Source organism: Leptidea sinapis, chromosome 43 (assembly GCF_905404315.1).
Source record: "Leptidea sinapis chromosome 43, ilLepSina1.1, whole genome shotgun sequence".
Taxonomy (NCBI): domain Eukaryota; kingdom Metazoa; phylum Arthropoda; class Insecta; order Lepidoptera; family Pieridae; genus Leptidea; species Leptidea sinapis.
This window is the reverse complement of record NC_066307.1, coordinates 1,538,415-1,561,442: the sequence shown is the minus strand read 5'-3', so window position 1 is coordinate 1,561,442 and position 23,028 is coordinate 1,538,415. Positions and strand designations below refer to the sequence as shown.

Below are 23,028 nucleotides of genomic sequence, written 5' to 3'. Positions count from 1 at the left end.
TGTCCTTTTTATATGATTGTTCATTGAGTTTTCTCATTTTGGCGCTAAGACATTGTACAATATTTTGCGATATTAAAATAGAGTGGGGTGATAAAGAGAACCGAATTGCTGTAGTTGCATTACACAAAGTAGGTATGGAGCCAAATACAATTTTTAAAACTCTCTCGCATGGTATTAGTAAAATGCTTGTGTACCGGGCTATTAATAGGTACAATGAAATGTCCTCTGTTTGTGACAGCCTAAGATCTGGCCGTCCACGTGGTCAAAGCAATAAGGTAAAAAGGTCCTGTCCGAATTCAAAAGATAAATGAAGATAGCACCTAGAACCATGTCGCATATTTAAAAAGATGACTTAGGACTTGCAGCCTATAAGAGACGGTCATTTCTTAACTGATAATAAATTTAATTATAAATAATACATTTGAATTCAAAAAAAAATAATTTCGAGTTGTTACAATACCTATTTATGGAGAGAATAGTTATTTTGCACCGAAAAATAGTTACTAAACAGCGAGTAGTATCTGCCTAATGAAAATTGTGAATGTTGCAACGACGCTCTTGGGTTTCCCGCCAAAATGGTATTTCTAAGATGGCGGCTTGCGCTCCTGTTTACGAGCACCGTGAAAATTACGACGCTGTACGTACGTTAAACTTTTTATGTTCTGCGTGCTGGTTTCACGTGGGATTGTATAATAATAAATTTATTGCTTTTTAGCATGCATTGAGGCATATAATATAGGCGTTAGTTATACCACAGATTTTTAAAAATATTATCTTAGCCTCAAGCGTATATGTACCACTTACAGTTTTGATAAACATTTAGTGTAGAAAGTCCAGCTACTTAGGCTTAAACCTATAAAATTACGAAAAGCCTGTTTTCTGTTATATTTATGAAAATAAATATTACATGAAAATAAAATTATTGAAACTATTCACTACTGTGCGCGGTTCCCGAATAAACGTACAGTAAAACTGACAAAAATACTATACTAAAACATTTTTTCTTCGGTATTGTTTGAAGAACACACAAGCAAGGATTCTTTTAAAAATATATTTACAGTATTAACTTTGTAACGATTTTATTATACTAATAATAAGTACTATGACGACAAGTGAAGTTACATTTATTTCATTTAACTCACGGTAAGAAACTATAAAGTAACAAATTCAGTTACATTGTGAGTTCCATTAGGCTACACATAGCCATGGCTGTCAATTCGCCTAGATTTACGTGCTAAGTTTGTTTACGACAAATCGATTCGGTGATTCATAAAATGTAGCTTGCCAAATGCCAGCTCTTGCAGACTTGGTCCATTTCATGCGTCGAGACAGTGCAATGACGTCATCGCTCCATTAAAATGTAATTTTTGGAACGAAAATGGCTTGGAGGAGATAGGGATTTTGCTGCGGGACCGAACTGAAAAAAATGTGATAGTAAAACCATAAGAAAAAGTCCGTGGAATAAAACCGTTAAATGAGACGTGCGCAGGCGCGACAGTCGTATACACAAGCGAGTAGTGTATAATACCTATTTCTATGTAATTTTATGTTGTCAAACAAAAATAAAGAGACATATTTTGTTATTGTAATTGATAATTTGGATTACGTTTTTTTTTATTTTACGTAATTTATTATTTCCTAAAATACTGAATTTCCTAAATACTTTCATGTACTTAAATAAAAAGTAATCTGCAAAATTTAAGAGAAACATCAAGAAAACCTACATAAAATTGAACACGATTTTTTTTTACAAATTGTGTCGATTCTTCATTAGCCGAAGGAACTTCGTTCCTACCTGGTGTCCCACGACACTACATCTTTTATATATTTATAAGTACCTATATTAGATAGGTGTATTATTGCTTGAATCAAACCAAAATGTTTAATGGCTTTAGCCACATTTTTAATCATCACGACATATAATCTAAAATAAACCATAGACTTAGAATGTATTACCGTATAGACGACCTGACAGCTATAACGCCGTGACCAATTTTGATTTGTCAACAATTGATTCGCTTTCCTTTTCAGTCTTGGCTTTTCTCCGTTATTGATAGTTCTTCTCTCTCCCACGCTTTAGTGTTTATCTTTACGCTAGTATATTGTAATTCTATAAAATAAACGAGTTCCAAATTAGAATTAAACTGTATAATTTTTGCATTTATGATTCTTCTGAGGAAAAGTTTATTGTAAAGTTATACGACTAAAATTGTTCCTACTTGGAACACATTTCAAAGTTAGCGGAGTGTATTGCATTGCAGATAAGGCACATTTGTCAATGGTCGACGAATTATATTACAGCAGCAAAACGCTGGAACGTTATTTAATGGAAGAACTTGTGCCAAATAATTATCCAAAAACATTTCAACTGGTCTCTATGAATATTTAATGAGATTAAAAATTCGTGTAACTTCTTGATTCGTTTAAAGCGCGTCTTATGTTAAGGACAGCGCTCGGGTCCCAATTGTAAATGACCGTTGAATTTGAATATTATAATTTGTGACTTTTTATATAAATTTTTCGTAATAATGATTCACGATCTGGACTGCTTAAGAGAAACCTCTTTAGAGCTAACAGCGTTCACTTTATTTTACTTCTTGTTTTTTCATCTCTTCATCAGTAAAGAGTACATACAGAGTGATGTCCATGGGTAGTTGCCCCACTGCTTTCAAATACGTAAACCTCTTCTCCAATTGCCTCCTCTTGTATAAAGTGTGCATTTCTGTGCGATTTTTACGCTGGGAGCAAACGTTTTGACTGATCTATTATTTTTTACTGTAGAGATCGGTTAAGCCATGTCCGTGAAAACTAGCACTGAGGCATAAGGGTTTGTTTACTACTGAGTAAGCGAGATAGTCCTAGCGGAGATCTTGTTTTCTAGTGATCATTTTTTGTTTTTGGCTTTAACAGCATGGGCTGCATTTGTAACTATACGACAGAGGAAGTATATATCCTTTGATAGTTAAGATAATTCTATGCTTTGTGTCTTAAGGCCGCTATCCCAAGAAATCGCCAAAATAGCGCATAATTGAAATATAGATATAGCTTTTATTTTTGCAAAAATAATTGTTTATCTTCATAATATGAGAAGAATTTTCTTTACATTTCCATTTTTAACCGACTTCAAAAAAGGAGGAGGTTCTCAATTCGTCGTCATATTTTTTTTATGTTTGTTACCTCAAAACTTTCGACTGGGTGAACCGATTTTCATAATTCTTTTTTTATTTGATAGCTGGTGCTTCTCGTATGGTTCCATTGTAATTTGGTCCAGATCTGACAGTGTGATCCATGAGAAAACCATAAAAGTCTTAAATTTTGCTATACATACGTATAGCAAAGTGGATGATAAATTTACAAATTACTCAATATCGCGCCAACCGATTTCGATGATTATTTTTTTATTGGAAAGGATATACTTCAAAGATAGTTTGATGAGAGTTTGCTTAGGTTCTGATAACGGAATCCATGACAAAGTAACGGAACACTGTCTGTAACCAAATTGCAAAGTACTTACGTTCATTGCTGCATCGAATTTTTTTTATATATTTACACATATTTAGACAAATTGTTAGTGAGTGTACTACAAATTCACTAAAAAATCATAAAATAAAATAAAAATGAACAAAAAAAAAACAACCGCCTTCAAAACACTATTCAAAAACAATAGATATAATGTACACTAAAAAGTATAAAAATAATTGCGTATTTTTATACAATCTAATTAATTAATCTAATTCTAGTTACGATTATCGTAATTTTTAGTGCACATTATATCTATTGTTTTGGAATAGTGTTTTTGAAGGCGGTTGTTGTTTTGTTAAATATTGATTTGTCAAAACTGTACGAAAATTTATGACATACAAACATACATACTTAGTTTTGTTAATTTTGTAAAGAAAACAATTACTATTAGGACGATGTCTAGACCATGTCGTCACTTCTTTTTAAAAACATTCTTAAACCTCAAATTTTCCGAGAATATCTTTAGTAAATTTTGGATAGATTTAGACATTGACTTTACTCAGCAACTTAACTTTATATCCGGAAAATTGAATTGGACGGTTCGGAGTTTCGAGGACTTTATAGCTCGCTCACCAACAACCTATTGTGATCGACTCTATTGAGTAGTGCTTATCAATTGAAAGCAATGTCATCATTAGTTTTGTTTTGCATACAATACTTTTTGCAAAGCATTTCCGTTGTTATTTGCTACACAAATACAAATATTATCTGTTCAAATGTATCAGGCCATGTTTTGCGAAAGTCAATTAAATAAATCGTTACATAATGATTCTAATGATTCTACGTTTGGGGGTGAAACGAGAAGTATTCCGGGGAAATATTGGATCAAAATCCTGCCTGAGATAGCAACATCACCAACTGGATGTGGTTTGTTTGAGGTGAAATCTTTTTTGTAGTTATTAAATAACATTAAGCCTATACAATCGGCTGTGTAAATTTCATTAGGGTTTAGATCGCTCAAGGAGTCCGCTATCTGAGTGGGAAACAACATTTTACTGTTTTGTTTCTTTTTTAAATGTAACCTTTTTAATGTCACTAAAACCAGCCGGATACAAAAGACTTTATTACATTTTAAACATACTCTATGCGAGAAGTCTTTCATCGTCGGCCGGAAGACATCCACTGCTGGACAAAGGCCTCCACCAAAGATTTCCACGACGATGGGTCCTGCGCTGCCCTCATCCAACGTATTCCGGCGATCTTGCCAAGATCGTCGGTTCATCTTGTGGGGGGGGGGGATCAGCCAACACTGCGTCTTCCGAAAAGTCAAACCTATTATCAGAACTGGCCGGTTTTTTTATTTTGATTCAACACGGTGTTTTAATTGAATGGATTACGGAATCCCTGAAAATATAATTTTTTTGTAGAAGAGGAGGACAAACGAGCGTACGGGCACCTGATGTTAAGTGATCACCGCCGCCCACTTTGTCTTTCAAAACCAGAGGAATCACAGGAGTGCTGATAGCCTTTAAGGAAGACGCACTTTTTTTGAAGGTGCCCATGTCGTATCGTCCCGGAAACACTGCACAAGAAAGCTCATTGATATACAAGAGTTACATTTTAAATAAATTGCGAAAAATCTTCGTTTCTTGAAGTTTACTATGGCTGGAAGCACGCGACAGCTATCCAACGACAACGTTTTTGTCGATCTCCGATTGATCAGGCCAGTTCATTGACATTGAGTGACTCGGATTAAACGCTTGTAAAAAGATGCAATTCCTCTTTTTGTCAAGTCTTGCGTCTTAGTTTATGTTAGAAACGGTTGATGATACAGGAATGGATGTATCTAACTTATCTACCATTAATTAGTACTAAAGCCAACTTCTAAATAGGTTTGCCAATTGCAAACTAAGACTGAGGTCTATAGAGCGTAGGTACATAGCTCAGACTTTACTTACATTAAACTTTGCTGAGTGTGATAAAACACGAACTTGACTTTTACATTGGGCTGTCTTAGCTTAAGTTCAGCGTAATTTTTACTGACAAATGACTATGAAAACGAAATCAAAGACTATGCTAAGCTTACCCTCACCTGAGTTTTACGTCAGTTAAGTCTGAGCAAAGTCTAAGTACGCTCTATAGATCACAGCCTAAGGCTAGGGTTACTATGGATGCGAGTTCTGACGAAAATTTGTTCTGGCGAGTACGTCCGAAATCCTCGTCAGAACAAGGCGTTTACACTGTGCGCGTTTTCTGTTATTCTGATAGTCAGTTCGTTTCTGCCGTCCAGCGAAGATGGACGAATTTGATGAATTTGATTTTCTTGAAAGTCTATTATTTAAATTATTATTGTTAAATGGTGGAAAGACAGAGCATGTCAACGAGTTATTTTATATAAGAGACGACAAAGGATAGTTCAAAATGTAGAGTGTTGACTTCTGTAGCAACTTTCTCCCACTTTTGCCGAGAAATATATCTGTTGTGATAATTTTTGTCACTCATTTCCCACAAACACCTGTTCTCGTGCACGAGACTGATCAATTTATCGTTATCCATGGTGGAAACCAAATCACTCGAAATTCGCAGACGCAGGTCGTGCGAAAAAATCAAACTCGTTTGAACGCTCGAGTGGTTTTGACGACGTCGTGCATGTTCTAACGCGTTCGTCGTTGCCAGTGTAAGCACTGTCATTGGATACCAGGCGTTTGTTTCTTCTGACGAATCCGTCAGAACTCGTCAGAACTCGCATCCATAGTAACCCTAGCCTAAGTCTGCCTGTCTGTGTAACACAGAGGTCGGACGCAATGATATGATATCATTTAAGTTTCCCATTACAAAAAGTCACTTTTTCTTTGAAGTGAAAACTTCGTTAGGCGCACTGAATACTTTTTTTTTGTGGACATTTAATGAGACTGAGCTGTCACGCTATGTAACGTGTCGATTTATAACAAACCAATAAGAGCTGCCTGCATATTTTGTTTTTTAAAATTTAAACTTTTGACGGAAATTGACCCGAACGATTTTTCACAAAAATCACATCCTGTAATATGCACTCTGTTGCTCATAAGAATAAACTTTGCAAACATAATATGTATTATTAAAAGTGAAAGCAAATACATTTTTTTTATGGAATAGGAGGACAAACGAGCGTACGGGTCACCTGTTGTTAAGTGATCACCGCCGCCCACAATCTCTTGCAACACAAGAGGAATCACAGGAGCGTTGCCGGCCTTTAAGGTAGGTGTACGCGCTTTTTTTGAAGGTACCCATGTCGTATCGTTCCGGAAACACCGCACGATGAAGTTCATTCCACAGCTTTGTAGTACGTGGAAGAAAGCTCCTTGTAAACCGCACTGTGGAGGACCGCCACACATCCAGATGGCGGGGATGATATCCTAAATTTTGGCGTGTCGTGCGAAGGTGGAATTCGGCGGCAGGAATCAGATTAAACAGCTCTTCGGAACACTCCCCTTGATAAATGCGGTAGAAGACACACAATGAAGCGACGTCTCTACGCAACGCCAAGTGATCCAGATTATAAAAATATATATTTATCTACTACTACTTCTCGTGTATATATATCACATTATTATGAACATATAACATAGTGAACAAGTAGACGTAATTTTAGACTTAACCTAATATTCCTAGCCTGTTTTCATCGGTTGTCTAACAGCGAGACTATCTAGATAAAATATCTAAGAATTCGAACGTCGATGGTGAGCAAGCATCGAACCGGTGGCACTGTGGTGAAAGTCCTTATAAATACGCATACAATTTACAAATCCACATACATATATTTTACTATATTATTATATATAATACGACTCTCAAGTAATTCTAACAAAACTTTGCGAAACGCTGTAAGTCTGGCAAGTTTAATTCAACCAGGCAAACTCGGTTTGTCTCCGTATAAGATCGCCTGCATGTGATTGCTTGCGGTGGCATCCTAGTGAAAGTAGTTGGAAACATGGCCCTGATCGTGAACGGGCACTGAGTGTGTTGCCTGGTTAACTAAAATAATATTAAAGTCAGATAAAAAAGTGATTTCACGTGTTGTGAAATTGTCCGCACATTATCTAATATTTTAATAATTAGTAATTTTTATTTTATTATACTATTTACTAGACGTCTTCTTGTGATTAATCAACTTATTCTTCTTTTTTTTTAATTAAGAAAATGGGAACCTTTTTTGCATTTAGTATTCTAGTTGCATAGGTATCTTTAATATGATGTTTAAAACCTTAAGCTGTTAATAATATAAATTATACATACAGATTTAAAAGTGTTGTAGTGACTTTTTTGCTACTTCTTAGTAAAGCTAAACATTTCCGAAGGTAAACAATTTGTTATGTTTTTAAAGTGATAACCCTCACTTCTAGGATTAATACACAAATAAAATTTGAAAAACAAAATTTTATTAACGTTGCGGGATTCGAACCCACGACCTCCGGCGTTCCGTGCCGGTGCTCTAACCAACTGAGCTAACCGTTCAAAGTTGGTTAGACGCCGAAGGTGTTAATAATGATGATAAATAATTGAATTATGATAATTATTTCGATTCCATGAAAAATATTTTATTTTAAATCAATTATTGTCCGCAGCCTGAGCGAGAAACATTCATTAATCAAATTTATTACCATATCATACGTGACTGCGGCCACTTTTCTGTGTGAAAAAAGGAAATATGAACCCAATTAACACCCGGATCACGCCCCATTCACCCCTCGCGCTCTGTTTCACATAATTCACATAAATCCTAATATCAAATTTATATAAAATGAAATGAAACTGAAATTAAATTTCAACTTCAATTTGTGAAAATTATTGACATAGTCTTTATAAAGATTCGTTAAGATTTAACTAAGTGGAACAGAAGGATATTTCGTTCATATGTTTAATATCAAAAATATAAAATCGTTTGTATTGTATCCCGTTGTTTTGTGTGAAGAAAGGATTTTTTATGAGAAAAAGTGACAAGCCGAATTAGACGTTTATCCGATGGCTAGTGATACGCCCTGCCGATTACATCGCAGTGCAGCTCAAGATTCTTGAAACATACAAATTTCTGACCAGCATCGCCACTGAGCTCATCAGCTTAAAACCAGTAAGATCATTAGCTCCGGTGCCTTCACACCGAAACACAATGATTCTTGCACATTACCGCTTCTCTGGAGAAAAACGTACAACAAACATACATACACCTACTTAACTGGCATCCCGTGCTAAGAATCCTCCTCCTAGAGTAAATAGAATATCTGACCAAAGCGTAGCAGAAAGTGTTGGAAAAGGTCGACCAACAGATTCATACCACAATCATTACGGGGATCTACTAAAAAGTGGCCAGATCAAGTGTACCAAGATTAAAATTAGGTAAAAGAGTTTCGAAAGGAAATAGTTCCTGATCCGTATCAGAACGCGTGTCGCTCCTCACTTCCACACAAATAAATAACACAAACTTCATTCGTCGTTTGCCGCCGGAGAAATTGGTATGAGGCGCCCCCTGAACCATCCGATGGTCCGGCCGTACCAAATCCGATCATGTGTGTAGGCTATAAACACAAACTACAAGGTACAAACGATGAACGCATGAAACGGTTTAAGTATGATTGTTTAATCATAATGACGGCGCGCCTCTTACGCGCATATTACCCTCTGAGCCCTTGTGCTTACCTATTCCGTGTGCAGAACTGTAGCAAATGGAGGCCGGATATCTCTCTATATAATATAACGCGTTATCATTGATTTCTGAGGCGGTACGTCATAATCGGCCTCCATGGCACCTACGAGTGTTTTCGCGCGTAATTCAAAGTTGATTATTTCAAACACAATAATTTGTGTTACAGATTATTCTATTGCTGAAATAAAGTTTCATCCTATTAGCAATGCCACTGATGCGGACCCGACCTTTGAGGGAGCAGAAAACTTAAATATTAGAGGAATTCATTTCTGTACTTGGGGAACAGAATTTGTTAATGAAATTAGGTTTCATTATTCCTTTGTAGAAGTGCGGAAATAACGGTACATTTTCAGCTTGGATTCCTTAATTCAGAGTTCATATTTGGGCCTTGTTGAGTTTCTGACTAATTGAAGCGATTCGTTTTCCAAAGTTATGTCAAAAACCTATTTTTTTTTATGAAAATAAGGGACGAGACGACCAGGACGTTCATCTGATAGAAATTGATACGCCCTGCCCATTTTAATGCAGTGCCGTTCAGGATTAACACAGTTATGTTTACACATTACTGCTTCACGGCAGATATAGTCTCCGTTGTGTTACCCATAATCTAGCCAGCATCCTGTGCAAAGGAGTGTCCCACTGGTAAAAAGCTTGGTAAAAAAGCTTGGATTTCACCATCTTACTTCAAGTCCATTTCTAGATATTTTTCAACTTTAGAGTGTTTGTGGTGAAACCGATATTAAATTTTTGCTGAGGAACCAACATAAACTTGTTATGCCTACTACTCGGTTAAGTCGAGTTAGTAAGTCTTTTATTAGGCGATGTATATGCTTTTACAACGTGATCCCAAATGTGTTACACATTTGTTTTGTACATTTTCTGGGATTCAAATTCGAAAATAATTGTTAAAAAACGTTTGTGTGGTAAAGTTTACTATAACATAAATGATATTCTTAATGATACCTGATATAAAGACTGGGAATGGTGAGAACGACCTTTGGCTATTATTGTACTCTACGAAAAAAAAATAAAGCCCGCTGAGTTTCTTACACGCGTTCTTCTCAGGTCTGAGGCATAGTATTTCGAATGGTTTGTAGTTTTTTGACGTTTAATACGTGACGTCCATACCAATTTTAACCCAATTGTCTTGTCTTGCCTTATCATCTTAGGGTATTTCTTCATCTATATGACTTCTTCCACTAAGCGTGGTATATATTGGTATTCTGTTTAGATCATCTGTTATTCCTATCATCTGTAAGCTAAGACCACAAAAATTTACTGGTCAGTCTAACTATTGTCCCTTGCTTCTTCATATATCAGCGTAGTCAAATACTTGAACAACACGCGTCTGTTTCATACGTACCGACGGTTTTTTGCGCCGGGGGTATTAAGTATTTGACATTAACGCCCTTATTTTAATTTGATTAAAAAATAACCCATCGCGGCTTTATATGACCATGTTTTCTGATGAAGTTGGTAGGGCTATCGTGAAACAAAACATTGGCCGCGTTAATTGCAACTATGGCCATAAAATGAAACGTCTAAAAACGAAAACGAGTTAGGCAAATGGGTACTTTATATATAAACAGAATAAGGTTCGATTTAGGTTTCAGCAGTTGGCAGCCTCTAGCGCTTGCAGGCTTTCATTTGGTACAGCTAATATGGTTGTGACGCGAAACCACAGATATCCCTCTCCATATACACAGTTGATGTGTTGAAATGTCTCCCCACAATTTGTTTTGTTGGTCAATTTATCTCTGAACATAATGAGTTAATTTAGTTCCACTGTTTCATAGTGTTTTTGATAATTTCTATTATAATTACTAAAGTTAATATTATGTGGTGACTTTGTATGGTGAATATTATATTGAGTTTTGATAATCAATTCGGGAATGTGTCAATATAGGCAGTGAAATATTTTTATAATACAAGACTGTCCTTGTTTAGATAATTGATATTGAAAACAGTTCTTTATGATTGTATATTATTTTTTTCTGAAAGAGGAGGACAAGAGGGCATACGGTTACCTGGTGTTAAGTGATCACCGCCACCCACATTCTTTTGCAACACCAGATGAATCACAGGAGCGTTGCCGAACTTTAAGGAAGATTTACGCACTTTGGTATCGTAATGAAAACAAAGGACAAGTAAGCTTATTCTATAGCTTGGTTGTACGTGGAAGAAAATTCCTTGAAACTGTAGAGGAACACCACACACCCAAATGGTGGAGATGATATTCACGTGTTGTGGCGTGTCATGCTAGGGTGGTATTCGACTGGGACTAGATGAAACAGCACTTCAGAACACTCAAGCGACGTCTCTATGCTACGTCAATTGATCTTGCTGTACACAGAGCACTGGTTCCCTGACAATTCGAGCAGCTCTGCGTTGCACGCGGTTAAATAGTTCAAGCTGATTTGGCAGTTCAGACGCACCTGACCAGATCGCAGGTCCAGCCATATTTGGAGGTTCCAAATATGACGATTTTTGGGCTGGTTTGGAGTATTGCCTTGCTCTATTTTTGACGCAAAGTTTATTCGAAGCCAATTTGGCCTTGCGTTCCAGGTGACCATGGATTTGTCAATCGCTTGAGATTTCCAACTCAGCATTCCTAATCCTATACAAGGCGAGGCAGTTAGAGGAGTGTTTTCAGAAGGCGGTGATACTATTTCTCATATTATTATGTTTTCATCATTAATACACAAAAAGGACCTCTTTATAGCTATTGGTCTACAAGTACCCCTTTTATACTCTCTGGGACACAATGTAGAGATGGATCCGGAAACATACAAATAAGAAAATCATACAGACTGTTTGAAGGTCTCGTCGTTTTTTAATTATGTCTAAAAGTTGGATTAAATCCTTTAATAATTCAAAGCATTAATTTCAAATTTTAGATGGACATTTCTCTGAGATACCTCAAGGGATCCTATAAAAATGGGGTTGTTTTAAAAAGGCGGCCTTTTCCATATAAACGATTACTCTTTCAGTGTTATAATGATACACAGCGGTCCGGTATTTAATCTCTAATCCTTGATAAATTCAGTACGGCTGATGTGTAACAAAGAGAACAATGTCCGTTGAAGATAAACGGATTAAAATTCACAAAATTTATTGCAATGGGCTTTGGGGATTGTTTAGAGTTAGTTACAATATGGACAGTAATGTTTTGTCGGCGAGAAATAATATTAGTATAATAAATATGCGTTATATAGTCACATAACAAGCGATAAATTTGTTCCGTGCAGAATTCTCACAGATCGAAATTTGAAATGATGTGAAATGGATGACGTGTTAATTAAAAAAAGGAGTATGTTTAAGGTCACATGAATATTCATTAAGTTATAATGTTTACAATATTATAATTATAGTTTTCTATCAATTACTCTGGTAAATTTGCTATTCCTTAGTGAATTAAAGCCGCCTTTACATGAACGAGCATTACAGAGCCAGCATGACAGCTCAGGCTCATTCAATAACCACAAAATAAAGCACACGGCGCCCCTTCGGAAGTCGATTCATATGTCAATTAAAAAAGATCCATATGAGCGAGCGAGCGCAGTTGCAATATGATAAATTTTGTATTATGAAAGATTTGTTTTTAAAACATTTATATACGGACATAATGGCATTTTGATTAAATTTTGGACTGATGTTTCTAAAATATAAACAACATTTAAAATATTGTTTGTAATTACTGTAGAAGTTCCATCATTACATTCAATATAACAATAAATATTAGTTTGTAGTGTTGTTTGTTTAAAAATGATTAGAATTTTTTTGTTTTTAGATTATTAGAATTTGTTTTTTAACACGACGAACTATTATACTTCGTAAATTATATTCAAAGTAATTATCCTGTATGGAGCTAGGTCGACATAAGAAAGTAAAGTCATATTCAGTTTTTTTTACCTTATTAAAATACTGTAAATTTAAAAATTCTGCTTCAGTCTTTTGTGTTATTATCTCAGTTTGGATAGAAAAAATACTTTTCTCATATTATGTACTTAAGAAAACTAAACTTTTGTATATTTTAATAAATATAACAATTTTCGTTTAATGTCCAGTGTCCTATAGAAGCATATCTTTTAATAAGAAGATAGTGTTCATCACTTGCGCAAGTGTAAACAAAACTCTCACCCAGACTTTGCTCAAACTTTACTTACGTAAAACTTTGCTGAGTGTGCTAATACGCGACTTGACATTTACATTGTCTTAGCTTAAGGCGACACTAAATGCCAGCGACCTTGAGCGATATGAGTTCACGGCTGCCGGCCCGCCATCTATGTAACAAAGCCAATATTATCAAAATTGATGCGTGGAAAACAGTTTATATGCTTACAATCCTCGTTATTCACTACTAATCTGAATAAATGAACCTACACAAAAAAGTACAAGCTATAAGAATAACTTTTCTGAGAGAAGTACCAAAAAATGCGTCACGCTATGCCAAAAAACTTGTTTAACTTCAAAGAAAAGTGGTAGTTCAAAAAGGCTCGGTAGTGTTAACTATAACCAACAGCAAGCATTAGCAACCTACAAATAAGACTTAAGGATATGTGTAACAGGATTAAGTAGTGTTCATAGCTCGAAATGCTATACTTTCACCACAAAACTTGTCTAAAAACACCATGTTTGCGTGTTTTCTGCTTACTCTTCGCCTTAAGTTCAACATAATTTCAGTTATCAAATGACTATATAAACGAAATCAAATATTATGCCTAGCTACACTCAGCTAAGTTTTATGTATGTTAAGTCTGAGCAAAGTCTAAGTATGCGCTATAGATCTCACATTTAGTACGGTTACCTTCTTACTATCAAAATTCGATCGTTTTCAAGTTACTTCCTACTATCAAAATAAGTTTGTTTTCAAATTTGTGTATTTAATCCCAGAAGTGAGGTTTATCACTTAAATAACAAATTGTTAAGATTTGAAAGAGCGACATCTCTAGTCAATTTCCTAATATGCAAATTTCGGTGTTGAGCAGTTTATCAACTGTAAAGTAGATCCTGTAGATAAAGCCACAACCTGAGAGTTGAACAAGGCATACAAGATTTATAAACGTAACCTCACTAGAACGGTTGGCTCCGTTGGAGGAGCGCTCGCAAGGAACGCGAGAGGTCGCAGGTTCGAGTCCATAAATTTTGTTTATGTAATCAAAATACGACCCTTCAAGTCATGCGACAGCGCATTTATAACGTATCTGTGCCTTTTTAATGTAAAGTAGGTATGATATAATTGATAGTAATATTAAATAAGTTTCAGTTGTCTCCAGTGTGTATATAAACAAAGTTGCCTCCCAGCTTGAACATTGACCCTTTAGCGATGTTACGAAGGAAACCGCTTTAATTTCCATCTGGGATTTAATCCTGAACATTGCTCGTTTAATCCAGACCCGAAATTAGGACAACGTGGCTTTTATATAATCTTATACTTTGTTGGATTGTGGCTCTGGTGGAGATTTATGTTAAAAACATTTATATACGGAAATAATGGCATTTTGATTAAACTTCGGACTGATATTTCAAAAATATAAACAACATTTAAAATATTGTTTGTAATTACGATAGAAGTTCCATCATTACATTCAATATAACAATAATTATTACTTCGTCGTTTCCTGTTTTGTGTAATTAAATAATGTCACAGCAGAACTGTGAAACTATGAGCCAAAAATTTATGTCATAGTATTATTCACACAGAAATAAAATTTGAAATGCAAAAATATTCCGGGTCACGAATCAAAATAAAAACTATCCTATCTCTTATTCAAAATTAATTAAAGTCGATTCAGTAGTTTGAGAATTCATCGCGGACAAACAATGTGATATGAATTTTTTTAAAGTAAGATATAAGTTAGAGCAAGCAGTAAGGAAACTACCCACAAACGTTCGAAACGATGTCATACAGACCCTAATACACATTCTTATTTCAGAATTGCACATTACACACAATTGACTTCTAGACTTTCCAACGAATTTCCTCAAAAATAATTCTCAAGTAATCTATTAAAAAATTACTATGATAACTGCCATAGATTTTGGACCAGTTTTTTTATGGGAGAGGAGGAGGAGCTTTCTTCCACGTACTACAAAGCTTTGGAATGAACTTCCTTGTGCGGTGTTTCCAGGACGATACGATATGGGTACCTTCAAAAAAAGCGCGTACACCTTCCTTAAAGGCCTCCAACGCTCCTGTGCTTTCTCTGGTGTTGCAAGAGAATGTGGGCGGCGGTGATCACTCAACACCAGGTGACCCGTACGCTCGTTTGTCCTCCTTTTCCATAGAAAAAAACTAGCGTACGGGCACTGGATGTAAGTGATCACCGAGGCCCACATTCTCTTGTATGTTGGATCAAATTACATCAGGTAACTGTATGGTCTTCTTTTAATAAAGAAATACCACATTCCTTGCGACATTCTCCAGAGGAGACTTGATAGAAGGGACGAGTTAATTTATCATTAAAACCAAAGACGTAGTACAGTATGATACCGTCTAAAGTTAAACTTTTATAAAAACCAAAATATGCAGTGGGAGGCTCCTTTGCACAGGATGCCAGCTAGTGTATGGGTACCATAACGGCGTCTATTTCTGTCGTCAAGCAGTAATATGTAAACATTACTGTGCTTCGGTCTGATAAGCGCCGTAGCTAGTAAAATTACTGTGCAAATGAGACTTAACATCTTATGTCTCAAGGTGACGAGCGCAATTGTAGTGCCGAATTTTTGGCTTTTTCAAGAATCTTGAGCGGCACTGCATTGTAATACGCAAGGCGTATCAAATACCATCAGTTGAACGTCCTGCTCGTCTCGCGCCTTATTTTCATAAAAAAAATGCAGATCGCATTCCGTATATATGAGTTTGTATTGAACAGGAGGACAAAGAAGTGGCAGGTCACCTATTGGTAAGTGATAACTTCCTTTCTCTCTTGGAATACCACAGTGACAAGAGACAAATTGAAAATAATAATAACATTGCCAACGGCCAAATTATCAGAATGCCAAATTATAAAATTTCTTAATCTGCGACATGGCTGGACCCTGGGAGTAAGTTACGCTACCGTTTTGTTTTGTTAATGTTTTAAGAATCCGCACAAAGCATTCTGAAGAATACATTCCCATTCAATGGTTAGCCTACGAGGGACAGGAGAAGGAGGCCGTTTGTTTCATAGGGCTTGCCATAAAAACAATCTTAATTAAAAAGATGAACTTGCATCCATTAAAAATGTAACCCAATGCAGTAACTCAAGATCGATCTATTATCCATTTACAAACAAAAAATTAATGTTTAAAAAAGATATGAGTCGACTCATCCATCTTAAGTCCCGACAGGAACCAGTTTACCCTTAGCTCCTGATGGTCATATAATTGGTTAAAACAGAAGATTTTAAATTTTAACTGTATTCCAATATATTAAGGGTGAGTTTTCTTAATTCTCGATGTTGGTTAGTTCGTGATTATCGGTTCTAAATAAAAGATAATGGTACAGGTTCGTAATAACACGTTGGAGTAAGAAGTGGAATAGTTTAATGCAGCGACACTGGAACATATAACTTGAGCCGTTCTGTTTTTCTTTGAAACGCTAAGAGAAATCTAACAGGTAATTTAAATAAATGCATCAGGGCGATCACGCGTTATTATCGCGTTGTTGAAAATATCTGAAAAACGACGAATGTGAAAAGTCTTTTGTTTTTGATCAGTTTTTCTCCCCCGAAAACACCCGTCCGGTATCATGATTCGAGATAAATTAAATATCTATGTAGGCATAGTTATATAGGTTAAAAAAACTTGATAAGCGTGTACAATGACGTAATAGTTTATGACAACATACAAATAAGCGGAGAGAATTGTTTGCTATTTGACCGAGACGGTTTGCAAATATTTGGGTCACGTAAAAATTGTTGCACTTAAAAAAAAAACTCAAAAAATTTATTGTTCAAAATACAACTATAAAAATATATTGGAAAAATATTTGTCTTTACTTAAAACATAATATGTGTAACCATATTGTTCTTTTAAGGGTATTAGTTCAGGAATACCCGCATACTTTGAATCACACTTGTCTCTCAGAGATGGACGTCCGTCTACCACTTTCTTCAAATACTTCGCAGCTTGTTTTACCTGCAAGTTGCATCAACCTCGTCTCTTTTCGTATTTTTGACCAGGCTCAAGATCCAAAAAATTCGGGGATCACCGCAAATTTCCTTCTGCTCGCTTCGCTCTTAAGTACACAGTTTCGCGGTCTGTCTCGAACTAACTGTCTTGAACTAACTCCATACAACACAAAGATCTTATTTCTACAACATTTATTCTGCCATAATCAGTATAACCATATTTGGTAGCACGTTTTAAATCACTCTGTCATATAAATGTTTCTAGTAATTTTATGTTTTCTGCTGACTTTCTAGTGATGGCTGATTACTTGATGGTAAATGGTAAGAAATGACTTGATAAAATGGCTGCTTTTATAGATGCACTATCATGACGAACTAATTTCTCTTTTTATTAAAAACATGACATCTGTTCTTCCATGTCTATATTATATATTTCATTTCAACGTCGAAATACCTATATTTTACATAATATATACATTCCTCTCATAACAAAATATTTGGATTACAATGCAAACAGCGAAATGTATCCCAGAGGGAATCGTATCCCGACCCTTGCTAAGTAGGTACTGTGATTATTTATACATACACATAGCAATAAAATATCTTAATTTTTAATTTCAGGTGTTAGTACCAAATACAGTTGAACGCAACCATGGCTAGGACGAGATGTCTCTATTTAAAGTGGAAATTAAGATATTGTAATTATTATAGATTCCATATTCATAACAATATTCATACTATCACTACATATTATAAAACAAAGTCCTTCGCCGCTTCTGTCTGTCTGTCTATTCGCGACTAACTCAAAAACTACTGCACCGGTTTAAGATAGCTTGGTTCTCGAGGAAGGTTTTAGTATATAATTTGTTAAGTTTTTGTATACAATTTTGCATACATTAACGATATTTGTTGGAGGTGTCGGAAAAAATAAGCCGTCTGGGAGCTTTCATCGAAAATGCTGTCTGAACCCTTTGAGATGTAATAACATAATGTATTGTGGAATTGTGTATATTATGTAGATCTACAGAACAGTCCGAGATGGCATATTATGTCTATCTCTTAAGGATAACATACTTTATCCATTTTAATACTTAAAAAAAAATAGCAATTATAAAGCGGTAATAAAAGCTGTTTACACAAATACGATATTAATCTCTATCATTTTTTATTACTACAAATTATAAAATCATTTAGAAATACGTTTTTGTTTCATTTTTAACTTATTTACTTAGATTACACATTTCCCCTGGCTTTAGACCACATTATTCCCGAATACTTACATCATTTTTTTCTATTGACAGAGATCTGTCGGGTCAGCTAGTGTATATATTATATAAGATACATATTGAACAGTTATTAAAATATCGTCGTGTTGTTTCAGCAGACGTAACGGTGAAAGAGACATTAAAGTTTTGTTGTGTAGAATGAATCCATTTGTTTCTTTATCAAGAACTTTAATTCATTACAACAAAATGCATCCAGATATGCTGGCCAACACACAATTACACAGCTTTTTTCAAAAAACTTGTGAAGTTTGTAACATAAATTTCAAAATTCCGTGGAGTAAAGTTTGGGTCCAGACAATTTACGCTGGCTCTCGAGTGTTTTTTGTTTGTCCGTTGTTTTCGAGCCTCGGGCACGGTTACTGGACGCGTGTAAATTATAGCAGGCGGGTATACTCAATGATCATTTTAGAACTGTGTTAATTATTAGTTAGTCATAATAAAACCCGCTACAGATTCAGCTGTATTATAATAATATCGCTATATTTTTGTTGCATAAACGCACATAAATGTGCGTTTATGCATTTAGTGTTAATAAGAAAGACGAAGTAGTCTTAGCACTTACCATCACTAAATAAATTAAAAAATTTACTAATTTTGTGTGAACCAGTGTGAACAATATTAAATAAAATTTAAGCTAAATGCAAAAAATAACCGTAACTTCTAAACTACTAGGCCTATAAGTATTTCCCTGCCTCGTTTGTGTGGTAAAGGTTACTATAATATAAATGACTTTCTATATGATACAACAGATTGGGAATGGTGCGACCGCCCTCAGCCTATTAAATAATAAAGTTTATTATACGGTATTATATTGGAACCCATATTTTTATTATAAAAAAGTTTGCTAAGTTTCTTGCGCCTGTTCTTCTCAAGTCTGATACATACTTTTTCGAAGGAGTGGTAGTTTTGACTTTCAATAAGTGATATCATGTCCTATTTTTAATCGACTTCATAAAAGTAGGAGGTTCTCAATTCGTCAGTATTTTTTTTATTTATTTTTTTATGTTTGTAACCTCAAAACTTTCGACTGGGTGAACTGATTCTGATAATTCTTCTTTTATTTGAAAGACCGGTGCTTCCCGTGTGGTCCCATTGTAATTTGGTCCAGATCTGACAATGGCATCCATGAGAAAATCATAAAAGTCTTAAATTTGCTATACGTACGTATAGCAAAGAGGATGATAAATTTACGAATAACTCAATATCGCGCCAACCGATTTCGATGATTCTTTTCTTTTTTATTGGAAAGAATATACTTCAAAGATAGTTTGGTGAGAGTTTGGTTAGGTTCTGATTACGGAATCCATGACAAAGTAACGGAACTCTTTAATTCTTAGGAGCAAATTATCGATACTCGGCCGAATCTTTTTTATGCTATCTTCAATCGTAACTAGAATTAGATAAATTAATTATATTGTATAAAAATACGCAATTATTTTTATACTTTTTAGTGCACATTATATCTATTGTTTTGGAAAAGTGTCTTAGAAGTCGGTTGTTTTTTGTTAAAAAATTTTGAATAAAAATATTTGAATTTAAATTCGAAATTTGAATTCTATAACTCCACTCATTATGGGGCAACCTGTATTATCCAGTAGTAGTATGTACTCTCGGGGCCATAGTGCGGAATAGGGTCCACATGGGTAGCGGGTATAGTAGAATCGGGTTCCTATCACGTTTTCAGTTAGTTTTGTGATATGTAAAGACTAGATCGTGTTGTCACGCAGATAGTGCCGCTTAACATAAAGTTACATATTCATTGGTCAACGGATCTTTATATGTGGCTGGTATTTACTTTTCACCAGGTGAGACACTACCCCGCTCGCCTCTTTTAGATATAATATAATGAACAATAACATTATAACTTGCCCCAAACTAGGCATAGCCTATATGCAAGACAACGATATAATATTTAATACGATATACATACTCAGACAACAGACATCCATATTCATCATATAAATGTTTGCACCTACCGGGATTTGAACCCGACATCTCTAGCTAAGTGGGCAGGATCCACTTACCACTGAGTTATACAAGCTATCTAAAAAATCTGAGTGCTTCAAAAAATACCACAATTATTATGTTATTATGTATGGAGATTAATAAACACATAATCCCTTTCAGTGTCAATCTGATTGTGTAACCACATATCTACAACACACTGTTATTAAACTGACAGATCCTCATATACCCTGAATCGTGATAACACAATTTGCATATAAATAGAAATGTCCTTCACGCATTTAATTACGTTATTGCAACCAGAAACATGCCGTAAGTGCTTAAAGCATTTAACGAAAGGAGACGCGATGCGGTTGACAGCACAGAATAAAAAAAGTCATTTTTACGAGAATTATGAAAACTTACAAATCCATTTCATTTACAGTGGCTGCGTACTTTATGCCTACGTATTTTATGCCAATTGATGCCTCTAACACGGGGGTCGATAATCTATCGTGCCACCACATATTACACCCAGACATGGTAATTTATGCAGTATTACTAGCGGGGATCGAATCTTCAACACTTTGCTCGACAGGCATACGTTTACCGTTCGATCAAGGGGCTTCTAAAATGGTTATATCGTACGAACACAATGGAGTATTACCAATTAATTAACAGAAGCATTGCCGGCTTTTTGGGTTTAATACACACTCTTATTGTATTTACATCACACTATATCGTACTAGAGGAAGCCACTTCTTTCGAAAGCAGTTCCATAATTTTATTAAAGTTTCTATTATAAATTACACCAATGCTTTCAAAGAATGGCAAGTAGTATTGAAGTTAATTGGCGTGTAATTATCTCTATCTGTCGATGATCATGTATCGATATCAGAAATAAATAAAAATTATTAGTTGTACAGGTAGACATCTAATATGATCGGTATGAGTCATCTTTTAGTTGTTTGGAAGAGTGCCAGTTCCATTTTGTTAAATACTACCTACGATACTTTTAATCTACCTACGTATAACTCCAGCGAACCCTGTTAAAATATGAACGGAAGTTTCCCCAAACTTTCACCGGACCATCTATTTTAAGCGGAAACGGATCGGTTTATTTGTAGCCTCTGCGGTATTTTCAAATGGCTAAAGGCTTTCGTGGATTCTGCTTGCTTGATTCTATAGACAAGTTCCTGGTATGAGTTACAAAGAGTAAGTAATTTGTTGGTGTAATATCTTATTTACGAAAAATGTTATTTATTTTTTCTATATATTTGTTCCATAATTATCCAAACTAATATTACAAATCCGAATGCGTGCTAGCTTATTTTTTATGCTTTCACCCCATAACTATCGTCAATGTACAGAATGCAATAATTTTTATGTTAAAAGGCATTTATTCTCTAAAAATTGATTGATTTAGAATTCTTTTTGATGTCGTTTCTAATATTACTAGATACTACTACCGCTTCGAAAACAAATGACGCTCTGAGAGAGAAGAAGCGGCGCAAGAATTTCTCCCAGCATTCATTTTGTTTATCTTAGCACCAATATGAAAATATTTCTAATTTATAAAAGTCTAAAGTATTTTCGAAATAGGTTGTTTTTTTTCCTATTTTAATAAACAAAACAATGCATAGAATATAAAGAGTGATTCCGAATGATGTAAATGTATTTATTATATTAGTAATATCCCATACAAAACCAATAGCTATCTATGCAGTAAAAGTCGTCGGAAGTAGCTAGTTATATAAAATTGTGAATGAAAAAGCCGACAAAAGCAATTCTTCCTTATATAGTATTCCAACTGGACATGAAACAGGGCTGCTGTTTGCAAACTTGTTTAGTCGTCAGTATGCAAAGCTGTTATTTAAGTTCTGACTCCGAGAATAAAGAGATAAAGAATCCAAGGTTATAGAGTATTAATGGAACTTTATCGTCGCTCATTTGTCGTTTTAATATTTAAATTAATTACAGCGGGCAAAACGTTCCAACTGCTTTTTATTTTGCTACTCGTTTTAGCTGATATTGTTTATCATTATTAAATTGTTTCCTCTAAATTCTTAAAAAGCCAACACTCACAATACGCTTGAAGGCAAATGTTTTTGAGTTTTTAGTTATTAGTTCGTATCGTGTTTATTTTATGTTCAATTAAACTTTTTCGTATTTTACATTGTTAATTAGAATAATTAGAAGTAATTTTTCATTATAAAATTGTTTCTTCTTAACTCATTATTACTTATTTTACTAAGAAGCATTTATCATTCGTTCAGCTACTTTCGTCATAAGAAATCTACGTATTTTGAAAAATCTTCACCTGTTTTTCATTCACACAATTACTTGTATATTTCAGAAGAGTAGGAGCTCCGTTTATCATAGTCCTTTCTTCTGGCTTTATATTTCTCGGGCATCTTTAACTTCTCTGGTATCTTCACTTACTTTTATAGACCTTTCAATTTTTTATGAAAGAGGAGGGTAAACGAGCATACAATTACCTGATGTACGCGTTGAAATCAAAGGAGCGTTGTCGATCCTTTTA

General features: G+C 34.9%; 2 protein-coding genes across 6 annotated transcripts in view; one reads left to right on the top strand and one right to left on the bottom strand.

Annotated features, from left to right (window-relative positions):
* Positions 1 to 23,028, top strand: part of LOC126977046 (protocadherin-like wing polarity protein stan) — a 196,629-nt gene that overhangs the window by 12,928 nt on the left and 160,673 nt on the right. The gene's annotated exons all lie outside the window — the stretch shown is intronic.
* Positions 1 to 23,028, bottom strand: part of LOC126977069 (calcyphosin-like protein) — a 78,420-nt gene that overhangs the window by 53,831 nt on the left and 1,561 nt on the right. The window lies entirely within an intron of this gene.